This window comes from Macrobrachium nipponense, chromosome 19 (assembly GCF_015104395.2).
Source record: "Macrobrachium nipponense isolate FS-2020 chromosome 19, ASM1510439v2, whole genome shotgun sequence".
NCBI classification, from domain to species: domain Eukaryota; kingdom Metazoa; phylum Arthropoda; class Malacostraca; order Decapoda; family Palaemonidae; genus Macrobrachium; species Macrobrachium nipponense.
The window spans coordinates 31,954,592-31,979,576 of NC_061088.1; the positions used below are offsets into that span (position 1 = coordinate 31,954,592).

A 24,985-nucleotide genomic window follows, 5' to 3' on the forward strand; every position below is an offset into this window, starting at 1 on the left:
TGCTACCGACACTACTGATCATTACTGATTCTGACTAAAGACTGACTGAAACACAGTATGGAGGAGTTTTGGAGTTCCATTTGACGTCTGAGAGAGAGAGAGAGAGAGAGAGAGAGAGAGAGAGAGAGAGGTATAAATGCTGTATGGATCGTTACGACTGTATTGGCTGTTGGTGAGTTCTGGGTCGTGTGCTGGTCCTGTTAGTTGTTGGAGTTCTGTGTTTTGGTTAGTTTTCAGTCAGTCTTTAGTGAGAAGCTGTGACAACCAGTAGTGTTAGCAGGAGTCTGTTGAAGGCATTTTAGTCAGATAAGTTGTGTGGTTTTTTGTGTTGTTGTTGTGATTCCTTGGTGTTGTTAGTGGGTGTGTGTTGCCTTTTTGTGTTGTTTTTTGTTGGTGATTGTTTGTGCAGTGGTATTTTGTTGTGGTTGTGTTCCTTGTTTGTTGTTGAGCTGTGGTTGTGTTCCTTAGTTGTTGTTGTGTTGTAGTGGAGTTGTTGGGTTGTAGTCCTTGGGTGTTGTGTTGTTGTTGGGTTGTGGTTCTTGGCTGTGGTCTTCTTGTTGTTAGTGTTCCAGTGACCTCGACCAACAGATGGCACAGGATAGCCTGGATCGTATCTGGAGGTTGGTAAGTACATGTGTTTTGTGTGTGTGTGTTTTTTTTTGTCAATTGTCCTGCTTGTAGTCTGTAGTGTTAAGAGGAAAGTGTGAAAGAGGGTGGGTTTAGCAGCTGGAGTGATTAGGTTTATGTGGGGGGGGGGGGGTGATTTACCCAGCTTGTTGTTTTTTTTTTTAGCTTGTGATCCCGCCACAACAGAAACTCCAACAACTAACTCCAGCTGCACCAGCAGACAACCCAGAACTCATCAACAGCCAATTCAGTCGTTAACCATCCAACCACCAGTTAACCCCCCCCCCCTCTCTCTCTCTCTCTCTCTCTCTCTCTCTCTCTCTCTAGGACATTGTCAAATGGAACTCCCATAACTCCTCCATAGTAACATAGTACTCAAATTACTTATTTTTACTCAGTTTCGTGAAGCTAATCGATTCGGCCATCACGAATGAGGATCAGCATTCAAGATAATACTAAACTCCCCAAAATTCTTTTTAGAAAATTTACTTGTTGTTGTTGTTTAGGATTAAGCTGGCTTTATGCCAGCACGGGCTCTTGCTCATAGAGCAGCCCGTAGGTCATTTGAATTTTTTGGATGTAAGGTGATTTTTAAGGATATGAGGTGAGCCTTTATTTATGATTCTATGGGTTATGCATGTGAGATGGTATGATTTGAAAAAGGAAAGGAAAAGGTGAACAGGCAAGGTTACAAACCCCTTTAAACCCTAAGGTACCCATTAGTAGAAGATAAAGATCGATAGTAGCGAGTCCTGGCGAGTCGGAGATAGCCAGTAATGAAATCGAAAAGTTTATAGTCGTAGAAAAACGGAAAAAAAAGCACATTAATCTATGGAGTTCAAGTACCATATTTCACTTACGAGAAATTAGAATAAGAGCACCGATCGTTAGTAATAGAGATTCGGCGAGAGAAAAACGAAATATTATAAGTTCTAGAGAAAGCAAAACAAAAGTAAACAACAGCTTAAGCGGTAGTTAGTGACAGTTGAAATATTCGGTCGTTAGACGTTAGGCGGCGCCGAAAAAAACGGAGGGGAAAGGAGGATTGTTTAGTAAAAGAAAAAGCAGTTAATGCTACAAACAGCACTTTTCACGAAGGAGGTCATCTGGGAGACTGCTCTCTAGGTCCAACAGAACGTGGACGAGCTCAGAGAACAGTTTGATGATCGTTCTATAGCTCAATGAATATATGCTGTTCAGGAGTCCTGAAACGAAATTCTGATTGGAGGAAGTCATCTGGAAGGGAGATCTCAAAATTGAGGGCTTCTTCGAAGATCTCTCCAAAAAGTCGTTCATTAAAGTAGCGATTATCGGCGAGAGCTCTATTTAAGAAGTCGCTGAATTCATCAATGGTCATTAAGAGCTTGTGAATTCCTTGTTCTCCTACGAACCGGAATTCACTTCCAGAGGCGACTGATCTGAGTTTCGGTTTGCAGGTCTGGATTCCCATGTCTTGCTTAACTGGGAACTCCTCTGTTTGTGTTCCAGCTTCGGCATACAAAGCGGGAGCTTCTGTAATTGTCTCGACCTGCATATCTTCAACTGGTTGTTCTGTCTGAGTTCCTGCTTCAACACGAGCAGGAGTCGACGTCGTCGGCGATGCGAAGGCTGGGGGAATAACCTGAGGGGTTGGGGGGATTGACTGAGGGGTTGAGGGAATATCCTTAGGGGTCGGGGGGGTTGGAAGGGGTTTGGGAATTGGAGGTTGGAGGGAAGGAAAGGATGAGGGGTTTGGGATATAATGACGAGGTTTGGGGTGTTCTGCAGGGGAAGGTTGAGGAGCTTGTGGTGGAGGTGGTCGGTTAGTTCTTGGATCGATACGTGGTTGACATGGTGGTCGTCTTGAGGGCGATGGTTGTCGTTCCCGAGGTCTTGCTGGCGGTGGGGAAATGCCCTTCATCCTCCAGATTTTTTCCAGTCTGACAGGGCACCCCTTGAACCATGCATGATGAGACTGATGGCAGTTTGGGCATCGGGCAACAGTGTGGCCTTTTGCTTTGAATTTGTTGAGGCAAACGTCGGTCTCATGCTTCTGGCTGCAGATTCCACAGACATGCTGGGCCGTGCACTCTCTCCTGTGATGCCCAAACCTCTGGCACTTGAAACACCTGAGAGGTTCGGGGATAAAGGCTTCGGTCTTATAGTTTCCGAGGATCCCAAGGCTGATGAAGTCTGGAATTTTGCCTCTAAACGTAGCTTCGACTTTTTGGGTTTCTTCTTCAGTTCCATCTCTGTTCTTCACTTTGCAACGTGAAGCAGTCAATACGCCTGGTACTTCAAGAATCCGTTCGATAGTCACATATTTCGGGACTTTGCAAATCATTGCTTTCGTTGTCTTATCAGCTGGGTCCAATAGGAGGCATAAGGGATCGTTTTTCAGGAGGTCTGCTGACTGTTTGTCCTTCGGGGTAATAATAAATTCCCCTTTCAGATTCGGTCGGGCTTGGAGTTGTGCATTAGGGTATTTTTTTTCCAGTGCTAGGACGGCCGCATACGATGTCTGGTGTTCTTGGGATGTTGCCTTGAATCTAGGGAGTGCCTGAGTCGTCATGGTAGGTGCTGGAGGCGTCGAAAGTGTAGGAAGGTCGATGACAGTATTGAGGGCTTTTTTCCGTTTTTTCTGGACTTTCTGGAAGCCCTGATCGTCGAGGGGGGGCGGGTCGCCCTGCTGGGAGCCAGGAGACGACGGCCGCTTTTCAGCCATCGTTTTAAATTCGACAAGGCGAGCTGCTCGAGATTATATAACGACCAATAGTATAGCGCAAGGATGACGTAACGTGTAACGTTGAAAAAAAAAAAAATTACTTGCAGGTGCCTTTTTCCAGAATGATCTACAGTGTTTATAGTGTAGTTCCAAGGACAACTATACAGTAATATAAATTTTACTTTAAGAAATTTAAGTCTTGTACAAGATTGTACAAAAAATGGTTAAAATTAACAATAACTATCAATTTATCTTTTACAAAAAAGTACTTTATGTAGTTATTTTCCTCCAGTAGACGATTTTCGTGGTAAATCGCCTTCCAGTCAAAAGAAAGCAGTATTTTCAGTTGGTATTTTCAATATATAAAATGTTGACAAGTTAGAAAGAAGGTGCAAAAAATATTATAATTGAAAAAATATTATAGCTATTATGATTTATTGTGCAAAATAAGCATACGATTTTCTGCCTAACTTCTTGACAAAGAAAACGGACTTCAAAACAGTAATGTCTTATGGGTAACTATCAAGATAAAGGACCCAAAACACTTTTCCTTCTCTAGTTATGTCCTTCCTTAATTGATTCCTATCCTTGATCGGGAATGGAACTTTGTACATCCTTTCAGAAGCAAAATATACCGAATATAATTAAGGTATTCTCTTGAGGAACATTACTCTTTGGAAGCTTCAGTTTCAAGCAGTGACCACTTTTGTGGGCTTATTCTATATGAATAGGGTTCGTCACCTGAATGATAATAAGGCAATGCCAATTTCCAACCAGTCATTATGGACAAAGGCTAAGATAGTAAGGATTCTAGAGGCTAATTACATATCTTCACAATGTGAACACATTACAGTGTTTATTATCAGATCAAATAATATTCGTCATTGTCTTTGGTTCCATACAAATACTTGTCCCCATTTCAATAAATTGCGCTATAAATTTACTCAGTAATACTTATAGACTGCATTAATTACTCCCTCAGTTTGCCGTATTTCCCCTATGGTCCGTTATTTTATGTGCCCTGTTGACCCCCCCTCATCCTTTCCACCAATCACAAACCTATACATTAACCCCTTGCCCCTTTTTCGTTCCTTAACTCCGTCTGGGATTTCCTCTGGCACCTTCCATCTCCGTCCGCATCCGTATTTGTACTTGTACTATGTGAAGAAGTTGAGTATGTCTTAGTTTAACCAGACCACTGAGCTGATTAACAGCTCTCCTAGGGCTGGCCCAAAGGATTAGATATTTTTACGTGTCTAGGAACCAATAGGTCACCTAGCAACAGGACCTACAGTTTATTGTGGGATCCGAACCACAATATATCGAGAAATGAATTTCTAGCCTAAGCAAAATTGATTATGGTTGCCAAGTTTATGGTTGTGCGTGCAAGACAACACTGCAGAAATTAGATGTTGTCCATAATATGGCTTTACGTATTTGTACGGGAGCCTATAGAACTTCACCAGTAGAAAGCCTATATGTTGAGTCGGGTTTTACCCTACTATTTATCCGTAGGGAGGAATTAGGCTTGAGAGTCATATCAAGAATACTTACGTCAAAGCTAAACCCTAACTATAAGTACGTTAGAGAACCAACTGACATAGCCCCAAATAGACCGAGACTGCCAAAGCCGCTTGAGGTCCGACTAGCAAGCTCTGCCAGGGAGGTGGGATTACTTCCCCCTGCAGTAGCTGAAATTTTGCCCTCAAAGTTTCCTCCTTGGAATAGACCATGCATAGAAATCTGCCCAATTAGGGACAGCAGGAGCAACAGTTCTGGTGATCAGTTGAGGGCAAGTTTTTTGGACCATGCTTCCAAACATGGTGATTCTCATCATATATTTACTGATGGCTCGAAGGGTTCTGATGGTGTTGGTTGCACTGTAGTGACTAGTGGTAATATCATTAAAAAAAAAGCTTCCTTCTAATTCTTCTGTTTTTACAGCTGAACTGCTGGCAGTTTTGACTGCTCTTAAATATATTTTTTATAGTTCTTGTACTAACAAGGTTTTTACCATTTTTACCGACTCTTTGAGTGTTTTATCTTCTCTAAAAAGCCTAGTCTCTTGCCACCCTTTAGTGCAAGAAGTACAAGATTGGTTTTATCTTTTAATTAATAGAAGAGGATTTTCTGTTAGGTTTTGTTGGGCTCCGTCCCATGTTGGAATTGTTGGGAATGAGCGAGCCGACGCTGCTGCTAAGGCTGCAACTAGGCTTAGGCACATTTCCAACATGGGCGTCCCTGTATCCGATTTTAAAAGTACCATTCGATTTTATTGTAGAGACCAGTGGCAGGCCCACTGGTCTACTTTAGATAATAATCTTAAATTGAAATCGATTAGGCCTTCTGTTCATCCTTGGCCTCATAGCCGGATGGATAGAAGGTCTGAGATAGTTTTAGCTAGATTACGCATTGGCCACACTAAATATACTCACGGGTATCTAATGATGAGTGGAGCGGATAGGCAGGTTCCTCGCTGTTCCACTTGTCATGTGGATTTGACTGTGGTGCATATTTTGGTGGAGTGCCCTCATTTTGAAAACAAACGTAGAGCTTGTTTGCTGGCAAATAAGTCTTGGCGATATTTTAGGTGAAGGTGCTCAGGCAGAGCAAATTATGACATTTTAAAAAAATATTGGTCTTTTTTATGAATTTTAATTTTTCTCTTAATTGTTTTAGGCTTCTTGTTTGGTTTTTATGAATGAATGATTTGTATGTTAATCGGTTGTGTGTATGTTTGTTTGTACGACAGTGACTTTTATTCTTAAAGATATATATGCGCTGAATGGCCCCTCGGCTCCGGCGCTTGGCTATGTGCCAAAAATTTTATAATCTAATCTAATCTAATGAATTTCTATCACCAGAAATAAATTCCGCTGATTCCGCTTTAGCAGAGGCAGGAATCGAACTTCGGACCACCGGATTGGCAGCCGAGCGCAGAACTTAAGTAGACATACCAGTCCAGTGCGACTATGATAATATTTTTACAATTTTCCATTCCTTTGGACCTATAATTGAAATACGGATGAATTTCTTAGAAGTCGTGTTAAAATGGGAAGCATGGATTACTTTTGATAAATATAAAGAATGCCATAAAGGCTAGTAGTAATATCATTACAGTGCAAATAAATCAGTATTGTATAAAAGGAGCTTTGGCAGATAAAGTATCTAAGCATTTGGATAGATATGTACCATCTGAATGGGTTCAAGATACCCGTCAAGAAACATAGGGTAATACTTTATCTAGAACTCCCAAACCACCTATGGGGCTAGTTGGCACAGCTAAGGAGGAAATTTACAATTATTATAAGTCCTACAGGTTCCCTCCAGAAAAAGGTGGGGGAATAAAGAGTGGGGATATATCTAGATTTGGAAAAGGTACAATGCTAATGCATGCTAAGTCAAAAACAAGCACAAATGCTATCTGTAATGAATTCTGGGCATGATATGATTAAAGAAATCGGACTCCACCTAGAGTATAGTTATGGCCGAGGTGTCATCTATGACAAATTCATGAAATGATCCCATTGACAGTATGGAAAGTGAAAAAGACATCCATTGCTAATATGATAATTATGATCTTTGAAGACCTGACATTCCATCTCGTGTAATCTTCGAAAACGAAAGAGTGAGTAAGACCCTTCCTTCCAAAACCCATTCAATGTTTCAACTGTTTCAAGTTTGGGCATTCATCAGGAGTTTGTAGAAATTCAAAAGTTTGCATAAATTGCTCTGTTCTTGACCACGGTACAGTTCTGAAACACCAAAGTGTAGTATTTGTCAGCTCAACCTAAGGCTAATGATAGAAATTGTGAAATATATAAATATGAACTGTCAGCAGTATATAAAGCTAATGCTGAACACATTAGCATAGGATATGCCAAACAGCAATTGTGCCAATCAAAGAGCTATGCAAGAGCTGTAAACCCGCTACCCCTTACTATCACAAGGGGTCCAAGCAGGAGCACCTTCTCCTGCAGTACTACATCTACCATCTACCTGCCTCCTAGATCAAACTTCACAATCAAATGTGCCACAACTATTTTTTTATTCTTGGTTAATTTAATCCCAACAATCCTTTATGGGGGAGGGGGGACATACTTCAGATAATGAAGGTAAATTACAGAAGACATTATTAATAGTAATGATATTGTGCTTTTAAATTATGGTAAAACGATTATCATAATTATATTTTAATTCTTGCTCTGCTATTGATCTGAGTATATGTTACTCTGCAATAGCTTCAGATTTTATTTGGTCAGTAGATTAATTTTTAAATAGCAGTGATCACTATCCCATGCTTTTAAAAATGCCAGAAATATCCCTACAGAAATGGAAGCCATTAGAAGCCGATTGGGAGAAGTATAAAAAGGGAATCCATCTAGGTAAACCATTTGAATCTTTTAACAACCACATAAAAGTATATGATTATTGGACAAACTGTATTAGCCAGTGCAGAATCCTCTATTCCAAAAACTACTGGCAAGCCTAGGAGACCAACAGTTCCATGGTGGGACAAAAAATGTGCCACCCTAAGAAAAATTACTAGAAGATGCTACAAGAAGTACAAATCAAGTGGCACTCCCACTGCTAAAACAATACATCAGTGAGCCATAGCAAAATAACGGCGATACTTTCGTCGTGGCAAGAAAGACTCTTGGGTTTATTATATAATGGAATTAGTAACACCATCGGGGTTTTTATGGAAAAAAGGTACGAAAACTTGTAGCGAAATTTGTGCCACCCGAAACTCCTCTAAGAGTAGGAAATAACCTCATTACAAAGCTTTTGGATGTAGCTGAATCATTGAGTCAACATTTCTCCAATATTTCTAGCTCTAATAACTCTTCTAGTCAAGGAGTTAATTCCTAAGAATCAGAAACACTCGGGTCAATCCGAATCTATTGTATTGTATACAATACAAGATTGTTTCTTCAAGAACTAGGTACATGAAGCTAGCACCATAAATCGAAATATTGTGCTAGAGGTTTCCAATTTGTTGCAAAATAAAGGTAAATGATTGAATATTACTAGGATATATGAGATTTAGCTTACAATTGCGTTTTTCGACCATTTCGGTAGTCAAAGTTGACTGAAGGTTGAAATGTTGGCACTTATCGTTATTTATATCAAAATATTTCAAAACTGATGAAAGCTACAACCATGATTTGTTTTTAGTTGTATTCTACTTGAAATTGCGCGCATTTTCATATATAATACTCCATGTAACGGCTAATCTAAAATGGTGCAAAAATTATATCAAAGTGCCGAAATAATTTCTGAGATGTGTCGCTGATATTTTTTAGTGCAAGAAGAAAGAAATTCGTGCTTGCGTGCCTGGGTAACGATTGTAAACAAAACAACGCCTTGATCCGTGAGCTCCCAGCATCCCCCAAGGCGCGTGATTAAAAAGTTTTTGCTTGGTAGGCCTATAAGTATTTTTCCGTGAATTTTTAAAAAAAACTTTATATCAACGTACCATACGTCCAATCGGCACCCAACAGACAATTTATGTTGACGTATAATATGTCCAATCGGCGTTTAAGGGTTAATGTAAAGACTGGTTCCAAATTGCAAATTATACAAAGGATGAAGGAAATGATGCTGCTTTTTACGTTATGTAATCAAGGGAGGTTTGTAAGGTTAAGCTAGAAATTATTGCTCCTGGCTGTTCTGTCATGCCCACTCGCCACGGATTAGTCTCATTAGATGATTGAGAAACACACCTTGCAAACGGGCATCAAAATGAACTCTGTCTAGCATACGGCCCGTCCTATAACCACTGGTTCTTAGCCATATGATGCACTCCGTAGTGTTTACGTCTAGCACAGTACCTTCTAATCTGAGTATTGAATGCTTTCACTCGCACCGTACTCTCCAGGGGCAATACCGAAACAATTTGCTTCACAGTATTCCTTTTTTTCAGCATTGCAAATGGCTATATAGTGTTAATGATTGCCCTCACTTACTGAACGAAGACCTTCAGCCTATCCCAAACTTCTTTGGCAGATTCCTGTGCTAGACTGTTACCCCCTAGATACACAATGGCGAGATGGTAATGCCTGTTCCAGAAGGGTAGCACATCGAAGGCTAGGCTTGATACCAACCCGCCTGGCTTACAATAGATTTCAACCACCACCCCCTCGTTCTGCAGGAGGCATGAGGGTAGCTGTGTGTGTCTAGCAACAATAATAAAAGACCTTAATTCAACAGTCATTGCTTTACGACTGGTCACTTAAGCTAGCGGGTTTGAAGGACCAACTAAGTGTCGTGATATATTCAGCGACATGATTCACTGGACTCGCCAGATGTAGACGGTGTATAGACCTACCTGATGGGAAAACTCACGGCCCAAACACAAGGACAGGTGAATAAGGTACATTCGAGTTTTTACAATTTATTTTTAAAAAATAAATCCCTATCTCATGGCTACAGACTAAATAACAATGAACTTGACAATGGGTCCTTTCCCACCCTGATACATGATGGCTATGAACACGTGACCACACAGTCACTAAGCAAAAAACAGGAAATCAGCTATCAAATTAACGCAATTCTGTTTCTCACAGTCACTGAGATTAAGAACATTTTGTTCAATTACTAAACAATCCTGGCTAAAAATGAATAATACAAGGAACCCACCTCATGGTGTAGGACGGAATCTTAGCACAGAAAACGAGAGCTATTGCACACATGTCAGCTTTGCTTGGTGTCTTGCAGGAAGGAAGAAGCTGGCTCTCGTAGGTTGTTAGTTCACTGACCAGTTAGTCATAAATTGTACTTTACAATTCTTATTATCCCAATTACATTTGGTTGTTGTAAATATAAACTGCACAAAATGTGAGGGAATGTTCTGAATGATGGTGGAGATAACTCAATAGATCACAAAGTACTACGAAGCAATAGAGAACCATCGCATTTTTGCTGCCAGCTGGGTTACGTGGAATTATTCTTTGATGCCAAGGCAAACTCAAGTTGAGGAAAAAGGGAGTACTCATTTTTTCACAACAACTAATGTTTAATTGGAAAATAAACGAAACAATAAAAGGGAAAAATGGTACCTTGGTTTATGACGCAAATCAGGAAAATGGTTCCATGAGTAAAACATTTACATTGTAATTTGTTTACTAATGTGTCACATTAAAGGTTTCAAACCAGTTTTACTGTACAAAGAAGTTGAAAGTTTTTTACCCAAATGCTCTTTTTGTTGAATACGTGTTCATATTGTCATTTTGGTAATTGCGAGCTTAATTAAGGAACTTTCTCATGAGCAAATGTTACGTTATTATTGTGTGGAATGGCAGTCTAATTTCTCATGTATTTTATTCCAATTAGTGATAAAACCTAGAAAAAGAAAGCTATAGACTATTTGGTTAATAAGAAATTAGAGAAATAAGGTGTACGATAACCATGGTAAGAAGGTCCATGATTAGGGTGCAGTGGGAAGATCATAGTAATGTGAGGACAGGCAATTGAGAAACTGATTAATGTGGTTTGGGCATTGAAGGAAATTGATGAGGAACTGGGCACCAGAAAAACAGCAGATGTGATAGGAGCAGGACGAAAACTTGAAGTTCTAGGAAATCATGGTAACAGGACATTGGGAGTTCAGGCACATGGTGCACAGAGCAGAGCAGTGGAATGGAGAGAAATAATTTCATAACCAACCCTATAAAGGAAAGGCTGACATAAAAACATGTATGATTACTACTATGTAATGGTTTCAGATGATATCACAAGCTTGGAGTGACCTGCAGAACAACTATTTTGGCTAATCGCTGCAAGTTTAGCTGTGCAATAAGTTAACAGATACAAAGAGCTTGCTTATAACCATCCATCCATCTCACGAAAAAATCAAGTAATCTTGATATGTCGTCATGAGTTCAAAAAATGCAGTATACTAGCATACTAGTGCAAGTCCAAGTATTCCATCCTAGATTCACTATGGTAACAAATTATTAGAGGAAACTGCAGATTGGTAGACAAAATCTAAAGTATCCTGCATGATCATATCTATATGCTAACTTTAAATAGGGTATCCCTGTGGAATGTGTGTGTATTTGCTCTTATGCTGACTCAGGTGCACCTAAATAGCCAGTTTTGGTGTACTTTTAGTGGGCAATATGTGGAAAGTCCCAGTTTATGTATTTTATCCAAATACAAATTTCTGGAGTAGTCTGCATATTTGTTGGGCAGGCCTCGTAACTCCTCCTGCCCGCGCCGCCAATCCATCCGCCAAGGTAAGTAGTTCCACCCAAAACAGCTGACCGCCAAAACAGCCGACGACCTCGTGTGCCCGACCCCGACCCAAAAAGCCATGTTACCACCTCGGTCGCTGATTGCTGCCCTCCCCGACATGGCTGTGTCCTCGTGCCATCCCACCCACCAACATTTTGCCGCGACCAATCCGGTCACGTTGATGGATTTGGGTGTCCTTTGTAGTGACGAAAGGTCATTATTAATATTTTTAATGAAAAGTGGCCTTATTGGCGATTTTAGCGGTCAGTGTAATCAGTGTGAATAAGGCACAATCAGCCTGGTCAAGCATGGCAAAACCTTCCAGTGGCGGTGTAACGTCCGACGCTGTCGGAAACTGAAAGCAATTCGGACTGGCTCCTTCTTCTCTGGGTCACACCTATCCTACAAGACTATATTAGGCTTGATCCATTGCTGGATTTACGAACTTCCCCAGAAATATGTACGGATGACTCTGAATATCGGTTCTGACCACACCATAGTCGATTGGTACAATTTCTGCCGGGAATTTTGTATTGAGATTTTGGTGCAGGACAACCAGAAAATCGGGGAGCCAGGACACATCGTGGAAATTGACGAATCCAAATTTGGGAAGAGAAAATTCCATAAAGGTAGACTTGTCGATGGTTGTTGGGTCCTTGGCGGGATTGATCGCGAAACAAAGGACACGTTCTTTCAAGTTGTTCCCGATAGATCGGCGGAAAGACTCCCAATTTTAATCGAAAATATACATCCAGTCAAAACTGTAATTTCAGATTGTTTGAAATCATACCACACTTTAAGTCAGCATTTCAAAACACACCTTAATGTAAATCACGCCCTACATTTTGTTGATCCCGACGATAAACGCATACACACAAACACGATAGAATCCACATGGCGGGTGTTGAAACGTAATGTTTTGCCTAGAAGTGGTGCCGTAAAAAATTTGTATAATTCATATTTTTCCATGTATTGCATTAAGAACCGTTAACTTTCAAATATAGATTGTCCTTTTAAAGCTTTTGTAGAATTAGTTAAACGTGCTTAGCTGTTAAATAGAGTACTTTCAACACCCGTCAAAATGCGGTCTAATTCCACTGAAACGTAACAATCATTGATAGATCGCTCCTCCCAAACGGATCCGTTCAAAACACGAGTGTTTGTTCCCCCAATTTCATCCGGCCTGGTCCCGCCAAAATCACTCCATCCAGCCTGGAAGAGAGGAAGATTCGAGCCGTCCGACTTGTCTGACGATTCCGATTTCCAACCCAACTAAGGTAAGTCCTGTTTTATACTTTTTTTTATGCCACTTTTTCTTGCCAGAACATACGAGCTTGCCAAGAATCTTTAAAAATGTCGGTAAGGCGCGAAGCGCTGTCCGACCGCGCCAAAACTAATTTTTTTTGCTTTTTTGGTCTATGCATATTTTTCCTGCCAGAACATACGAGCTTGCCAAGAATCTTTAAAAATGTCGGTAAGGCGCGAAGCACCGTCTGACCGCGCCGAAACTAATTTCTTTGCTTTTTTGGTCTATGCATATTTTTCTTGCCAGAACATACGAGCTTGCCAAGAATCTTTAAAAATGTCGGTAAGGTGCAAAGCGCCATCCGACCGCGCCGAAACATTTTGTGTGTGTGTGTGTGTGGTCTATGCCTTTTTTTCCTGCCAGAACATACGAGCTTGCCAAGAATCTTTCAAAATTTCGGTCAGGCGCGAAGCGCCGTCCGACCGCGCCGAAACTAATTTCTTTGCTTTTTTGGTCTATGCATATTTTTCTTGCCAGAACATACGAGCTTGCCAAGAATCTTTAAAAATGTTGGTAAGGCGCGAAGCGCCGTCCGACCTTGCCGAAGCTAATTTCTTTGCATTTCTAGCCTATGTATTTTTTTCTTGCCAGAACATACGTGCTTGCCAAAAATCTTTAAAAATGTCGGTAAGGCGCAAACCGCCTTCCGACCGCGCCGAAACTAATTTATTTGTTTTTTTGGTCTGTGCCTTTTTCTATTTTTTTTTTTTACAAAGTAGGCCAACGAAAACAGTGTTAGGCCACCCGTTCTAAGTCAGGTTAGGTGGGTTCGTTTGGTTAGGGTAATTTTTAGTTAGGTATGTGGGTCTCTCTTGTTTTTTTTCTCTATGCATCTCACGCCCAAACGTTTGCTTAGGCTAACGGCCCATATGTCCGGTCTACGAATGCAGAGTCGAGGGTCAACCACACAGCCGTTTCGTGGATTTCCGCGCTAAAACTAATTTTTTTTTGTCTGCCTTTTTCTCTTTTTTTCCAAACTAGGCCAACAAAAACAGTGTTAGGCCACCCGTTCTAAGTCGGGTTAGGTGGGTCCGTTTGGTTAGGGTCATTTTTAGTTAGGTACATGGGTCTTTGTTTTTTTTCTCTATGCATCTCATGCCCAAACGTTTGCTTAGGCTAACAGCCCATATGTTCGGTTCACGAATGCAGAGTACGAGGTCAACCACACAGCCGTTTCGTGGATTTCCGCGCCAAAACTTTTTTTTTTTTTTTTTTTTTTTTTTTGTCTATGCCTTATTCTCTTTTTTTTTTTTTCCAAACTAGGCCAACGAAAACAGTGTTAGGCCACCCGTTCTAAGTCGGGTTAGGTGGGTTCGTTTGGTTAGGGTCATTTTTAGTTAGGTATGTGGGTCTCTTTTGATTTTGTTTTCTATGCATCTCGTGCCCAAATGTTTTTTTAGGCAAACAGCTCATATGTTCTGTCTACGAATGCAGAGTAGGAGGTCAACCACAGCCGTTTCGTGCATTTCTTAGTGTGAATTTTCATCGTCTTTGTTCCCCCCCCAACCAAAAACCCCGGTTTCCCAATACATCCCCCCTACCGTTTTCGGCACGTTTTCAACTAAAACTAATATTTCCATGTTCATTTCCGCGTCGGTGGCTCCAATTTCTGGTAAGAAAAGTGACCATTATACTAGATTTAAAAAAAAAATAAACTCTTGTGTTTTTGTAAATATCTGTTGTTGGTTTTAAGCTGCCCTAACATGACCAAAAATTAAACGGGCTCTAGGGCCTAGAGCGGCTGTAACCCATTTCAGTAATGTTTAATTTCTTTCTGTAAGTTAGGATATGTTTTTGTAAAATGCAATTTTACAATCAAGAATAAAGGATTTTGGTAAACTGAGGATAATAAAAGATGCAAGTACTTAGGTAAGTAATGAGTATTAACATAAATACTGGTGTTAATAAGAGGAGTCATCACCCTGTTTTACCTGATGTCTCAGAAAACTGGCAGAAGGTATGATCATACTACATAGGATCAATTCTATAGTGTGATTGACGAGTTTAAGTCCAAAACTCGGAATAAATTCAACCACGATGACGAGGTTGAGTGTCGTCCTCTGAGCGGGAAGCGGCTCTTGAGTATTGAGTTACTCCTGAGCATTGAAGACCGTTCCCTCATGGGCTCGCCCTTGAGTGGAGGAGGACGTCACAGGCTGAGTGGTTGAGTTCCAATCCACTATTGGATCCTATGATTTTCTTTTAAATTTCCCTTTGTGGGATAAAAAGTTCATATGTCACCAGATCCTGTGGAGCAAAAAGGAAGGGTAACTACATAAAACTGGGCTCTGTTATTCCCTTCTGCAACATATGGAAAGTCATTGCAAAATGCTTTTCCATAAATGAAGGTACATTATGCAAATGTATTAATATTGATAGTTGATAATTAAGGGATGGGTATAATTGATTCATAAAGAAATGCACACAAAGTAGAAGTGGCAACTTTGGTGCCTTGATTAAGCTTCTGACTGCTTGCCTTTTCATAAGGAAACAGGAACATTAATATTTTCTTTGTTGCTTTCTCTTTCATTTCAGTTATTTCTGACATTCCGAGAACATCTTGTCAGGGCTTTTTCATTTTTAAACTTTGTCTGCATTAGCAGACCATGTATCCTTGCAGTCAGTTTACAGATTTCCTTGGTGCAGTGTTGAAGGTCAAATAGCATTTCTTATAACCTGCCATGGGTAGTTGTATCCTGATCTTAATCTAACATTCACCAACTCACTGCTAACACCATTTTTTTCCAAATGTATATGTAGTGTGCATTGCAAATTCATCTGCTTGACTCCTCCTTTTGCTGCTGTGTGTAGGTTTCCGACGCCTAAATACTCCTTGGTGTCTTCAAAGGCAACTTCTTCAGGCAATTCATCTGCCTTGTCATCACAAGGTAACCCAATGTGAGAGGGAAACTACTTAAACTTGACTATTATACATACCCTTTAGTGTCAGTTTCCTTATTTTCCTTTTTAACTTCATTGACCAATTTTTCATGCACACAGTCTTTGCTATTTTTGAAGGACTGTAGGGCATACATACTGTCAGTTATTATAAATGAATTATTTCCCTCCTGTTGATATTTGTCATGGCCAGTATCAAAGCCATCAGTACAGCCTGTGTAGATGAAGCCCAGTCCTGTAACCTGACCTTTATGTCTATATCTGAGTCAAAATTACCACCATTCATTAGAGTTGTGGTACCTGTGTAACGAAGGTGCAAGTAAGAGTCAGGGTCTACAGCTGACTGATTTATTCAGACAACAAACAGAGCGAGTGGAAATGTAGCTCCTGACACTAGGCGAACGAAAATTCTGTCATGAAGCATTCCAAGTACCTGGTTATTACACTTAACAGTCATAGAATTCAAAGTTACACAGTAGCCAGATACTAAAACTTTCATAAAATATGACAGAGTAGTACTCTAAAGTCAACAGTGAACCGGCCCTTAAAAAGCTTATTACATATGTGAGAAATTAGACTGTTTATCAATACAATTGTGAGGTATTCATTTAAGTGTAAGTTAATTAAAGGGCATCACTCCATCAAACAAATTAACGATCTCCCTGATCTCTCAGAATGGCAAGCCAAACCGTAAGACTGAATGCCAAAACACTTCTGTGAAGAAATGCCGTTGAGAGTCCGGTAATGGCATTGAGGAGTACCAGAGAACCTAGACTAGGCGTCACATGGGTCTATTAAAGGTTCTCTGAAGATGAGCGGCGGTAATTAGACCCTCAATGGCAAAGCCAATACCACTTGGGTCACCAACTGTGAGGGCTGAGTAAGATGAGGAGAGTGAGCGAACTAACTTTATTCGGCAAATGAGGCTGTACATGAAGGTGTCGTACAGACGGAAGCGTAGTGTATGTCGCACAAATTAACAAACATAGTCAAAAGGGGCAGAGCCCCCCTACTGTGAATGAGTTTCCTCACAGACGAAAATATATGAATGATATTACATAGAAACAACTGATTCCCGACATATATACATCAAATGAAAGGGTGTAAAATGCTTTACATTTTAGTTCCTGGAAGAGAAGAAAGGACATATGGATATTCAGATTTTTACAATGGAAGGGCAAACATTTGCTTGAATGTCATCCTTACACTACCACTGGTTGTTAATAAATGAAACTATTATAAAAATTTGAATCGTCGCGGATATGTAGTCGCCCCCTACTTTGTTTGTTGTTGTTTTGGTATCGCCGCCATATGGGTTTTGGTGTTCTTCCACTGATTTCAGTCGGCGGTCGAGTGGGCCCGCGAATCTGTAGGTGCTCCAAACATTTATTTTTAAATTCAAAAATTTATGAGTGGAATTCACACTCTTACTTTTAAGCGAATTTACTATTACTTGAAAACTACAAGAAATTTAATTACTCAAGGAAAATTTAAACTATTATGAAATACTTAAGATTTGAAAAGAAAATCTAAGTAAACGAAATTTAAATCACCACGATTGTTGAAATGTGAAATTAAATCAAGTATGTAATGTTAAATTACAATAATGTAAAATGTTAAAACTAAGAGATTGTAAACACAAAACATGCAAAAATGTTAAAAAAAATTAAACATTCAAATTACCAAATGTAACACAGAAACCAATAATTTGAATACCCCATCTTCTAGCATCAAAAGAAGCACTTAACCATGGTTAGAATACAAAATTCCCTTTATCTTATACCTCACATTTTTGCTTTTGCTGCAGCTTAAAAATTCACCAAAAACTTGATAGACGTGTTACAAAACTCTATGATAATGTCTGTATAGACTCCACCCCTAACAAACACTAAAGAGTGACCAGTATAAACTCTCTACTTTTAGTTACAAGTTTAAAACTTATAAAATGAGAGAGAGATGAGATTCAACAATAATTAATGTTACATTCTTGGTACACAGTCTCTGAATAATAAGAATTCTATCTTGAGTCGAAAGCAAAGTTTTAGAAAAGATGAAGTCATTTCCTAAGCAAAACATACTAATGATTTTATGTGACTCGGTCACAAAGTGTCCGAGGACTTATGCTTTGTTCACACATTCACGTATCAAGGCACGCATGTCCATGCACAAGCGGAAAGTGGTAGTTGGCAATAGCTTACATTAATACAATGCAAATGTTCCGTAAGTCATGTATGTACGTGGGCATGCTAGGCAGCGTCAGGGTGTCCGTTATGCACCACCCGAGCATGTTTGGGGTGCCACGAATCTTTCAAGATGTTCAAAAGATGTGGGTGGCCACATCAACTGTTATTTTGCGTGGCTTGCCACGCACAGTGCAGGCCCAACATGGTGGCAACCACATGGTTGCAGGGAGTGTACATGAGATCCCACGAGGCTATAGGGTTCCCACCTTGCACCATGTTGGTCTCCATGTAGTGCATGAGTAGACGTAGAGAGAGAGAGAGAGGGTGTAATTGCTGTATGGATAGTTAATGACTGAATTGGCTGTTGGTGAGTTCTGGGTTTTCTGCTGGTCCAGTTGGAGTTTAGAGTTCTGTGTTTAGAGTTTGTTTTTGGTCGGTCTTTGGTGAGACCTGGTGATGATCAGTAGTGTTAGCAGCAGTTTGTTGAAGGCATTGATAGATAAGTTGTGTGTTTTTGTTTGTTGTTTAGTTGTTGTTAAGTTAGTGTTATTTGCTTAAGAGTTGTTGTGCCTGTATTGTTAGATTTGTTGTGCTGTGAGGTTTTAGTTGAGTTATGTGTGAGTTCCTGTTGGATTATATGTGAGTTGTTATGGTTGAAGGGTGTTGTTGGTGTTGTTAGAGGGTGTGTGTGTTGCCTTTTTGTGTTATTGGTTTTTTTGTGTTGGTGATTGTCTGTGCAGTGGTCTTTTGTTGTGGTTGTGTTCCTTGTTTGTTGTGTTGTTAAGTTGTGGGGTTGTGGTCCTTGTGTGTTGTTTGTTTGCTGTGTTGTTGAGTTGTGGTTGTATTCCTTGTTTGTTGTTGTTTTGTTGAGTTTTGGGGTTGTGGTCCTTGGGTGTTGTGTTGTTGGGTTGTGGTTCTTGGTTTTTGGCTTGTAGTTAGTGGTGTCTCAGTGACCTTGACCAGCGGACAGCACAGTCCTCGCCCTGAGTGTGTCAAGAAGTGGTTGGTAAGTACATGTGTTTTGAGAGTTTTTGTTTTGTTTTTGGGTGTGTGTACGTAGGTCAATTGTCCTGCATGTATTCGTAGTGTAAAGAGGAAAATGTGACTGAGCGTGAGTTTGGCAGCTGGATTGATCAAGTTATTGGGGGGGGGGGGGATTTTGCCTGCTTGTATTTTAAGCTTGTGATCCCGCTACAATGATGGTAGTTTTAACGAGACAATTGAGAGTATCTGGTATAAGAGAGTCCAAATTGTTCAGGAACTCATTTGGTATTGGACATTGATCTACCTCATAGATCTGTGACCTAACATCCTCATTAATTATGTTGCAGATGTTTTCACTAACCCAAGTCTCTCCTCTTTCTCCCTATTATTTGCATGTGTCAAACAGAATTTTGTTCCCTGTGTCATGAAAACAGACCAATGGTTTTCTGGATCTGTTTATACAGTTACAACAATGTCTTCTCTATACTCAAGAAGCAGTTCAGATTTTGTTTTCTCATTTGGCAGCTCCCCGTCATCCTTCAAAAATTTCACTGAGAGAAAATTGCCATTCATCTTGATTTTCCTCAAGATAAGTAAATGCATGATTCATGGCCTCTGATACTGTAGTACATTTTGGGTGGCCATGTTTTTTGCTAAGGGACAGTGTGTAAAACTTCTTCATATTTTTGAGTGATACCATGCCTCTGCGGCAACTAAATCAACTACACTACATATACGGGTATAAACTAAGTATTTTACCCCAGTCAACATTTCTTTTCTCACTCGCTTTCAAAATAGTGTCTTGAATATGAAGAGTCTCTATCCTGTGCACAGTCTCACAATCACTTACAGATTTTCTTGCCTTGTTTTTCATAAAGCTCATCAGATGCATCTTCACCACAAAGTAGACAGTCGTGAAGAAAATCAGAATCTGAGTCATGACATCTCAGATATAGTTTGGGATCTGTAGAAGTTTTATGTCTTGATTGAAAAGCTTCAGCATTTCTTTCTTTTGTATACACTGTCCTGCATTTTTCATGCACTTTGACACTTTTCAGCCCTGAATGAGAATGTTTTCCCCCTTTCCATTTAATACTGTAGTTTATCAGTGTTTTCCATCTTTCCGTTTAACACTGTATAGTTTATCAATGTTTATCAATGTTTTCCATCTTTCCATTTAATACTGTAGTTTATCCATGTTTTCCATCTTTCCATTTAATACTATAGTTTATCAATGTTCCTACACCTTTTTCCTTAATCTCATGACTGGCTCATTTAGAAAGTACACCTTCACAGATGAGGCATTTTCCTGAAGCAGCCATTTTCCAGATAACATTAAGTCAAATAGCAGGTTAACAGTCTAACAGTCCTCGTTTATGCTCTGTGAATGCAAAAACTTCATAGATACTTTAATATATCGTTTGAAATAACTTGACGGGCAATATTACGTAACTAGAGACAAAATGTAAAAATTGTGCGATCATTGAGCACATTTAGTATCATGCAAAAAAATGTACAGAACATATTTTGTAGAAAATAGTTTATAGAATAATTGATATATAAACACTTTTTTCCTCTAAAGTATGTATTAAGCAAGATGTATACTAAAAACTTTTTGACTGCCATTTTTTCAAGAGGGCAGCCAAAAAACGGGGTGATAGAGGTGTGCAAAATTGATATGATACACAGTTCACTATCATGAAGGTGATGGAACGCTTAGCAGCTTTTCGTAAATTTTGTCCTTTATCTGCATTTTTTCGTCTTGTTTGACTGGCCTAAAGAGTGTGTGTGCACTGTAAGCCACCCAACACAGATGAGGAAGAATTGAGGGTTGTGAGAAGGAGCATTTGCAAACAAATAAGATAGAAGGGGATAGTGAAGATCATTAAAGATAAAAGGGGATAATGAAGATAATTAAAGATAAAAGGGGATAAGGAAGATCATTAATGAAAAAGACAACTGGAATTGTAAAGATGTAAACATGCTGCACATTATGACTGCTCTGGAGTTTTAGTCCTCCCTTTAAATTTAAAGGATCCAGTGATTTACTCCAACATCCTGTGAAAGGAATTTTGAAAGAAAATCATAAAATTCAAAAGTGTTTCTTTTTGGAGAGGCATACAGTAAGAAGCTTAATTATGGCAATAATATTGATACAACCACTTTATATGTGAATCTTGTTTCATCTTTTGCCAGCTGAAAATTACTTCTGTTAAATACCTGTATTTATGGAAAACTACCTAGCACTGACTTCAGTAAATGGCCTGGTAAGTACAGACCAGGGTATACAAAAAAAATATTCTAAATATTTTGAGGAAATAAGAAGCGAAGACAAACTCAATCTGCAAGTCATACATGGAGTGTTTATGATAAATGAGACTAAAGAAACTGCAAATTTGGAATGTTAGTCTTTTATTTTGCTAATAAGGAATCAAGGGATTTATGCAAACTGCAAGCGAATTAAAAAAAATCTTAGAATCTAATACTGGATTGGAAATCGGCCTGTGACATCCTCCTTCATTCAAGGGCGATCCCGTGAGGGAACTATCTTCATTGCTCAGGAGTAACTGAATGCTAGAGCTGCTGCTTGCTTAGAGGACAACACTCAACCTCGTCATCGTGGTTGAATTTGTTCAGATTGTTGCCCTTTATGAATGATCAATTCCCATTATACACCATTCCTTAATTATCAGACGTGGTCGTATAATTATTTTTCAACATAAGTCCACATGTATACAATTATGGAAAATCATTTTGCAATGATTTCTATAGGATGCAAAGTAAAGAAAAAGATCAACCCCAGCTGAATACTGTACTTGAAAACCTAAAAAATATAAATATTTTGAATAAAGAAAACTAAACAGATTGTAAATTGATAGGATTTTGTATTCTTCCCAATGACTTTTAAGGGATGTTGTAGTTCAATTGATCTTTTTATCCCATGAAGGGAAATTGAAAAGAAAATCATAGGATCCAATAGTGGATTGGAACTCAACCACTCAGCCTGTGACGTCCTCCTCCACTCAAGGGCGAGCCCATGAGGGAACGGTCTTCAATGCTCAGGAGTAACTCAATACTCAAGAGCCGCTTCCCGCTCAGAGGACGACACTCAACCTCGTCATCGTGGTTGAATTCATTCCGAGTTTTGGACTTAAACTCGTCAATCACACTATAGAATTGATCCTATGTAGTATGATCATACCTTCTGCCAGATTTCTGAGACATCAGGTAAAACAGGGTGATGACTCCTGTTATTAATACCAGTATTTATGTTAATACTAATCACTTGCCCAACTATTTTGACATTTTATGTATGGAAGTGTACCAAAACATTTAATGTTTTATTTTAAATTTCTTCTTTCATAAAAACAAAATCATGATAGGTTTTACTATATATTTTTGGTCATGTTGGGGTAGTTGTGGGAAAACAAAAGTGACAAAGCAATAGAGGTTTGGTAAAAATAAAAAAATAAAGACTAATTTATATATTTTACAGGGTTTTTTTTGTCAGTTACAGCCCGCCCTAGAGCAAGAACCCGACATGTCAGCCCAAGGCTGGCTAAATATAAAGCTACGAATGAACAGTGTATAGTATCCTGCTGGTCACTTAGCAATATGTATGTATTTCAGTAAAGCTACATATGAATTCAGCTGGTGCTTTCCACTCGTTTCTGATGGAAAATAGGTCAAAATCGGCTATTTTGATGTAATTGCAGTTAGCATAAAAGCTATCGAATGTATTCCAACAAAGGAGATGCTTTTGAGACTAACCTTCTCCTAACTTTACCTAAACTAGGGTGCCAATCCCTGTTCTAACTGCTGGTGTATTGGTTGCTTATTAGCCCACCTCCTTCCCATTTAAATGGATGCATACTAACCTACCTCAACCTTCATCTAAACTAATAATGCACATTAAAGAACTTGCCAATTAGGTGATGTTACATGACCTGAGGCAGGTGTAGTGTGGCAACTGTATCGACGAAGTATGAAACCTGATGCCATTCATCTATATTTTTGTTCTGGAGAAGTGACTAGAGAAGTGACACACAAATGCCCGATTCACACATTGGTGATTGAAGACTGTGCACGTTGTAATGGCGGAAAATTTGCTCATTACAGCATCATTACGATGCAATTACGACTATGTCGCCAAGAATTGCCACGAATCGTTACCGTGTCGCCAAACTTGGCGACGTGGGCTAAGTGATGGCGGATACACAACACCAGCCAACACATCCACAGTCGAGTCGCAACAACTATTGTTTGTCTCCATGTCATTGTGCAAGACGCAACACTGGTGTCACCATTTGTCATAGCGATTGCACTGCAGTGGCATCTTAATTCAGCAGTTACACGTGCGTGGCCTTGAATAGCAAATTTTTAACCGAGCTACTGACAATTCTGTTTTCAGCCCAAGGACTGCAACTGATGGTGATCGCCAAAACCAGCCATCATGATATGTGCAGCCTTGAACCACCAATGTGTATTTAAGTCTGGCATAAATTTTTGTAGGATGCTTTGTCTTCGACCCTATTTATATAGTTATGCCATTTTTGTTTTACTTTAAAGATGCAGCTAAAGGAAACATTAGGTAAAAGTATGTAATATAAATAGCAGATGCCTGTGTGAGGACCAGAGATTAAGACAGGGAGCTGGGTACTGATAATTTATTTACAGACAAACTGAGTTGACATAGACAGGTGCGGAGGGATATGTAGTGCAGTCTCGCACCGCAAACAGAAATGACTCCGAGACGGTAAATTTGTGTTTTCTTACAGACATTCATTTAGATATAATAAAGCGTACAAATAATGGAATTGCATGTGTTATACATCGGTGAAAAGGCCGTGGAACGCTCTATCGGATGGAAGTAAGAACAACGCGACTTGACGATTGGTTACAATGAAAATAGGGAAAAGGCGTTGTCCTTACAAATACTCCGCCCCAAGACAATGGAGTAATTATTGGATGACAATCGAGGCAGGGGGCGACCCCGTGTCGTTGTGACACTTTATGTGGGGCGTCCTCGAGTATAGTCCTTCGGTTTTGCTGATCGACAGGATGCCTCCCCTGGCAGTAGCCTGGGGGGTTCTACTGTATGCTGGGGTGACCAAAACTGCGAGAGAGAGAGAGAGCTGCATTGTGTGTGGTGGTGGAGTGGGCTGGGCCGTGGGGATCCCCAGGTGCGGCAGCGCATTGGTTGGGCTGAGGAAGTCCCCATCGCGGCAGCGGCGTCCCGCGGGCAGAGCGGAACCACAAGTGAGCAGCGGCGTCAGCAGGTTGAGGAAACCCACAGGTAGCGGCGTCGGTAGGCAGGGGAGGCCCACAGGCGTGGCAGCGGTGTCGGTAGGCCGAGGAGGACTGCAGGCGGCAGCGTCAGAAAGGGTGAGCAGGTTCACAGGTGTAGCATCAACGTCAGAAAGGCCGAGCGAGCCCCAGGAATAACGGCAGCGTCGAGGGTTTGAAGAGGCCCACAGGCAGCAACGTCAGGGGGCCGAGCAGGCCCACGTGTGCGGCAGCGACGTCGGGTGGGTAAAGCAGATCCCTCGGTGTAGCAACGGCGTCGGCAGGCAGGGGAGGCCCAAAGGCAGCGACGTCGGGTGGGTAAAGCACGTCCCTGGGTACAGCAGCAGTGTCGGCAGGCAGGGGAGGCCCACAGGCAGCGACGTCAGGTGGGTAAAGCACATCCCTGGGTGTAGCAGTGGCGCCGGCAGGCAGGGGATTTCGTCTGGGGACTCGCAGGTGCGGCAATGGCACCGGGGGAAAATCCGAGGAGGCCCGCAGTTGCGGCGGGTCGAGATCTGGCGTCCCCCGGGTGAGACAAAGGAGGCCAAGACGTCGGATGGATGTTTCTGAACCGCCGCCTGAATTTTGTGTTGGGTGACCAGCACCCAGCTACCCGTCATCGAAATAAACGCCAAAACATGCTGGGAAGCAGTGCCGTGATTAGTCCGTTAATGGCGTTGGTCGTCCTCGCAGTGGAGTTTTCAGAGACCTAAACTGTGGCGCCGTATTGAGTCCGTTAAAGGTTCTCTGAAGGTAAGC

General features: G+C 40.5%; 1 protein-coding gene and 2 non-coding genes across 3 annotated transcripts in view; 2 read left to right on the forward strand and 1 right to left on the reverse strand.

The window, feature by feature from the left end:
* Positions 1-24,985, forward strand: part of LOC135215652 (annexin A4-like) — a 250,951-nt gene that overhangs the window by 129,086 nt on the left and 96,880 nt on the right. The window lies entirely within an intron of this gene.
* Positions 14,835-15,040, forward strand: LOC135219364 (small nucleolar RNA U3). The gene has a single exon (XR_010315424.1). It is a non-coding gene; the product is annotated as a small nucleolar RNA U3 (small nucleolar RNA).
* LOC135219381 (small nucleolar RNA U3) lies at positions 21,935-22,140 on the reverse strand. The gene has a single exon (XR_010315429.1). It is a non-coding gene; the product is annotated as a small nucleolar RNA U3 (small nucleolar RNA).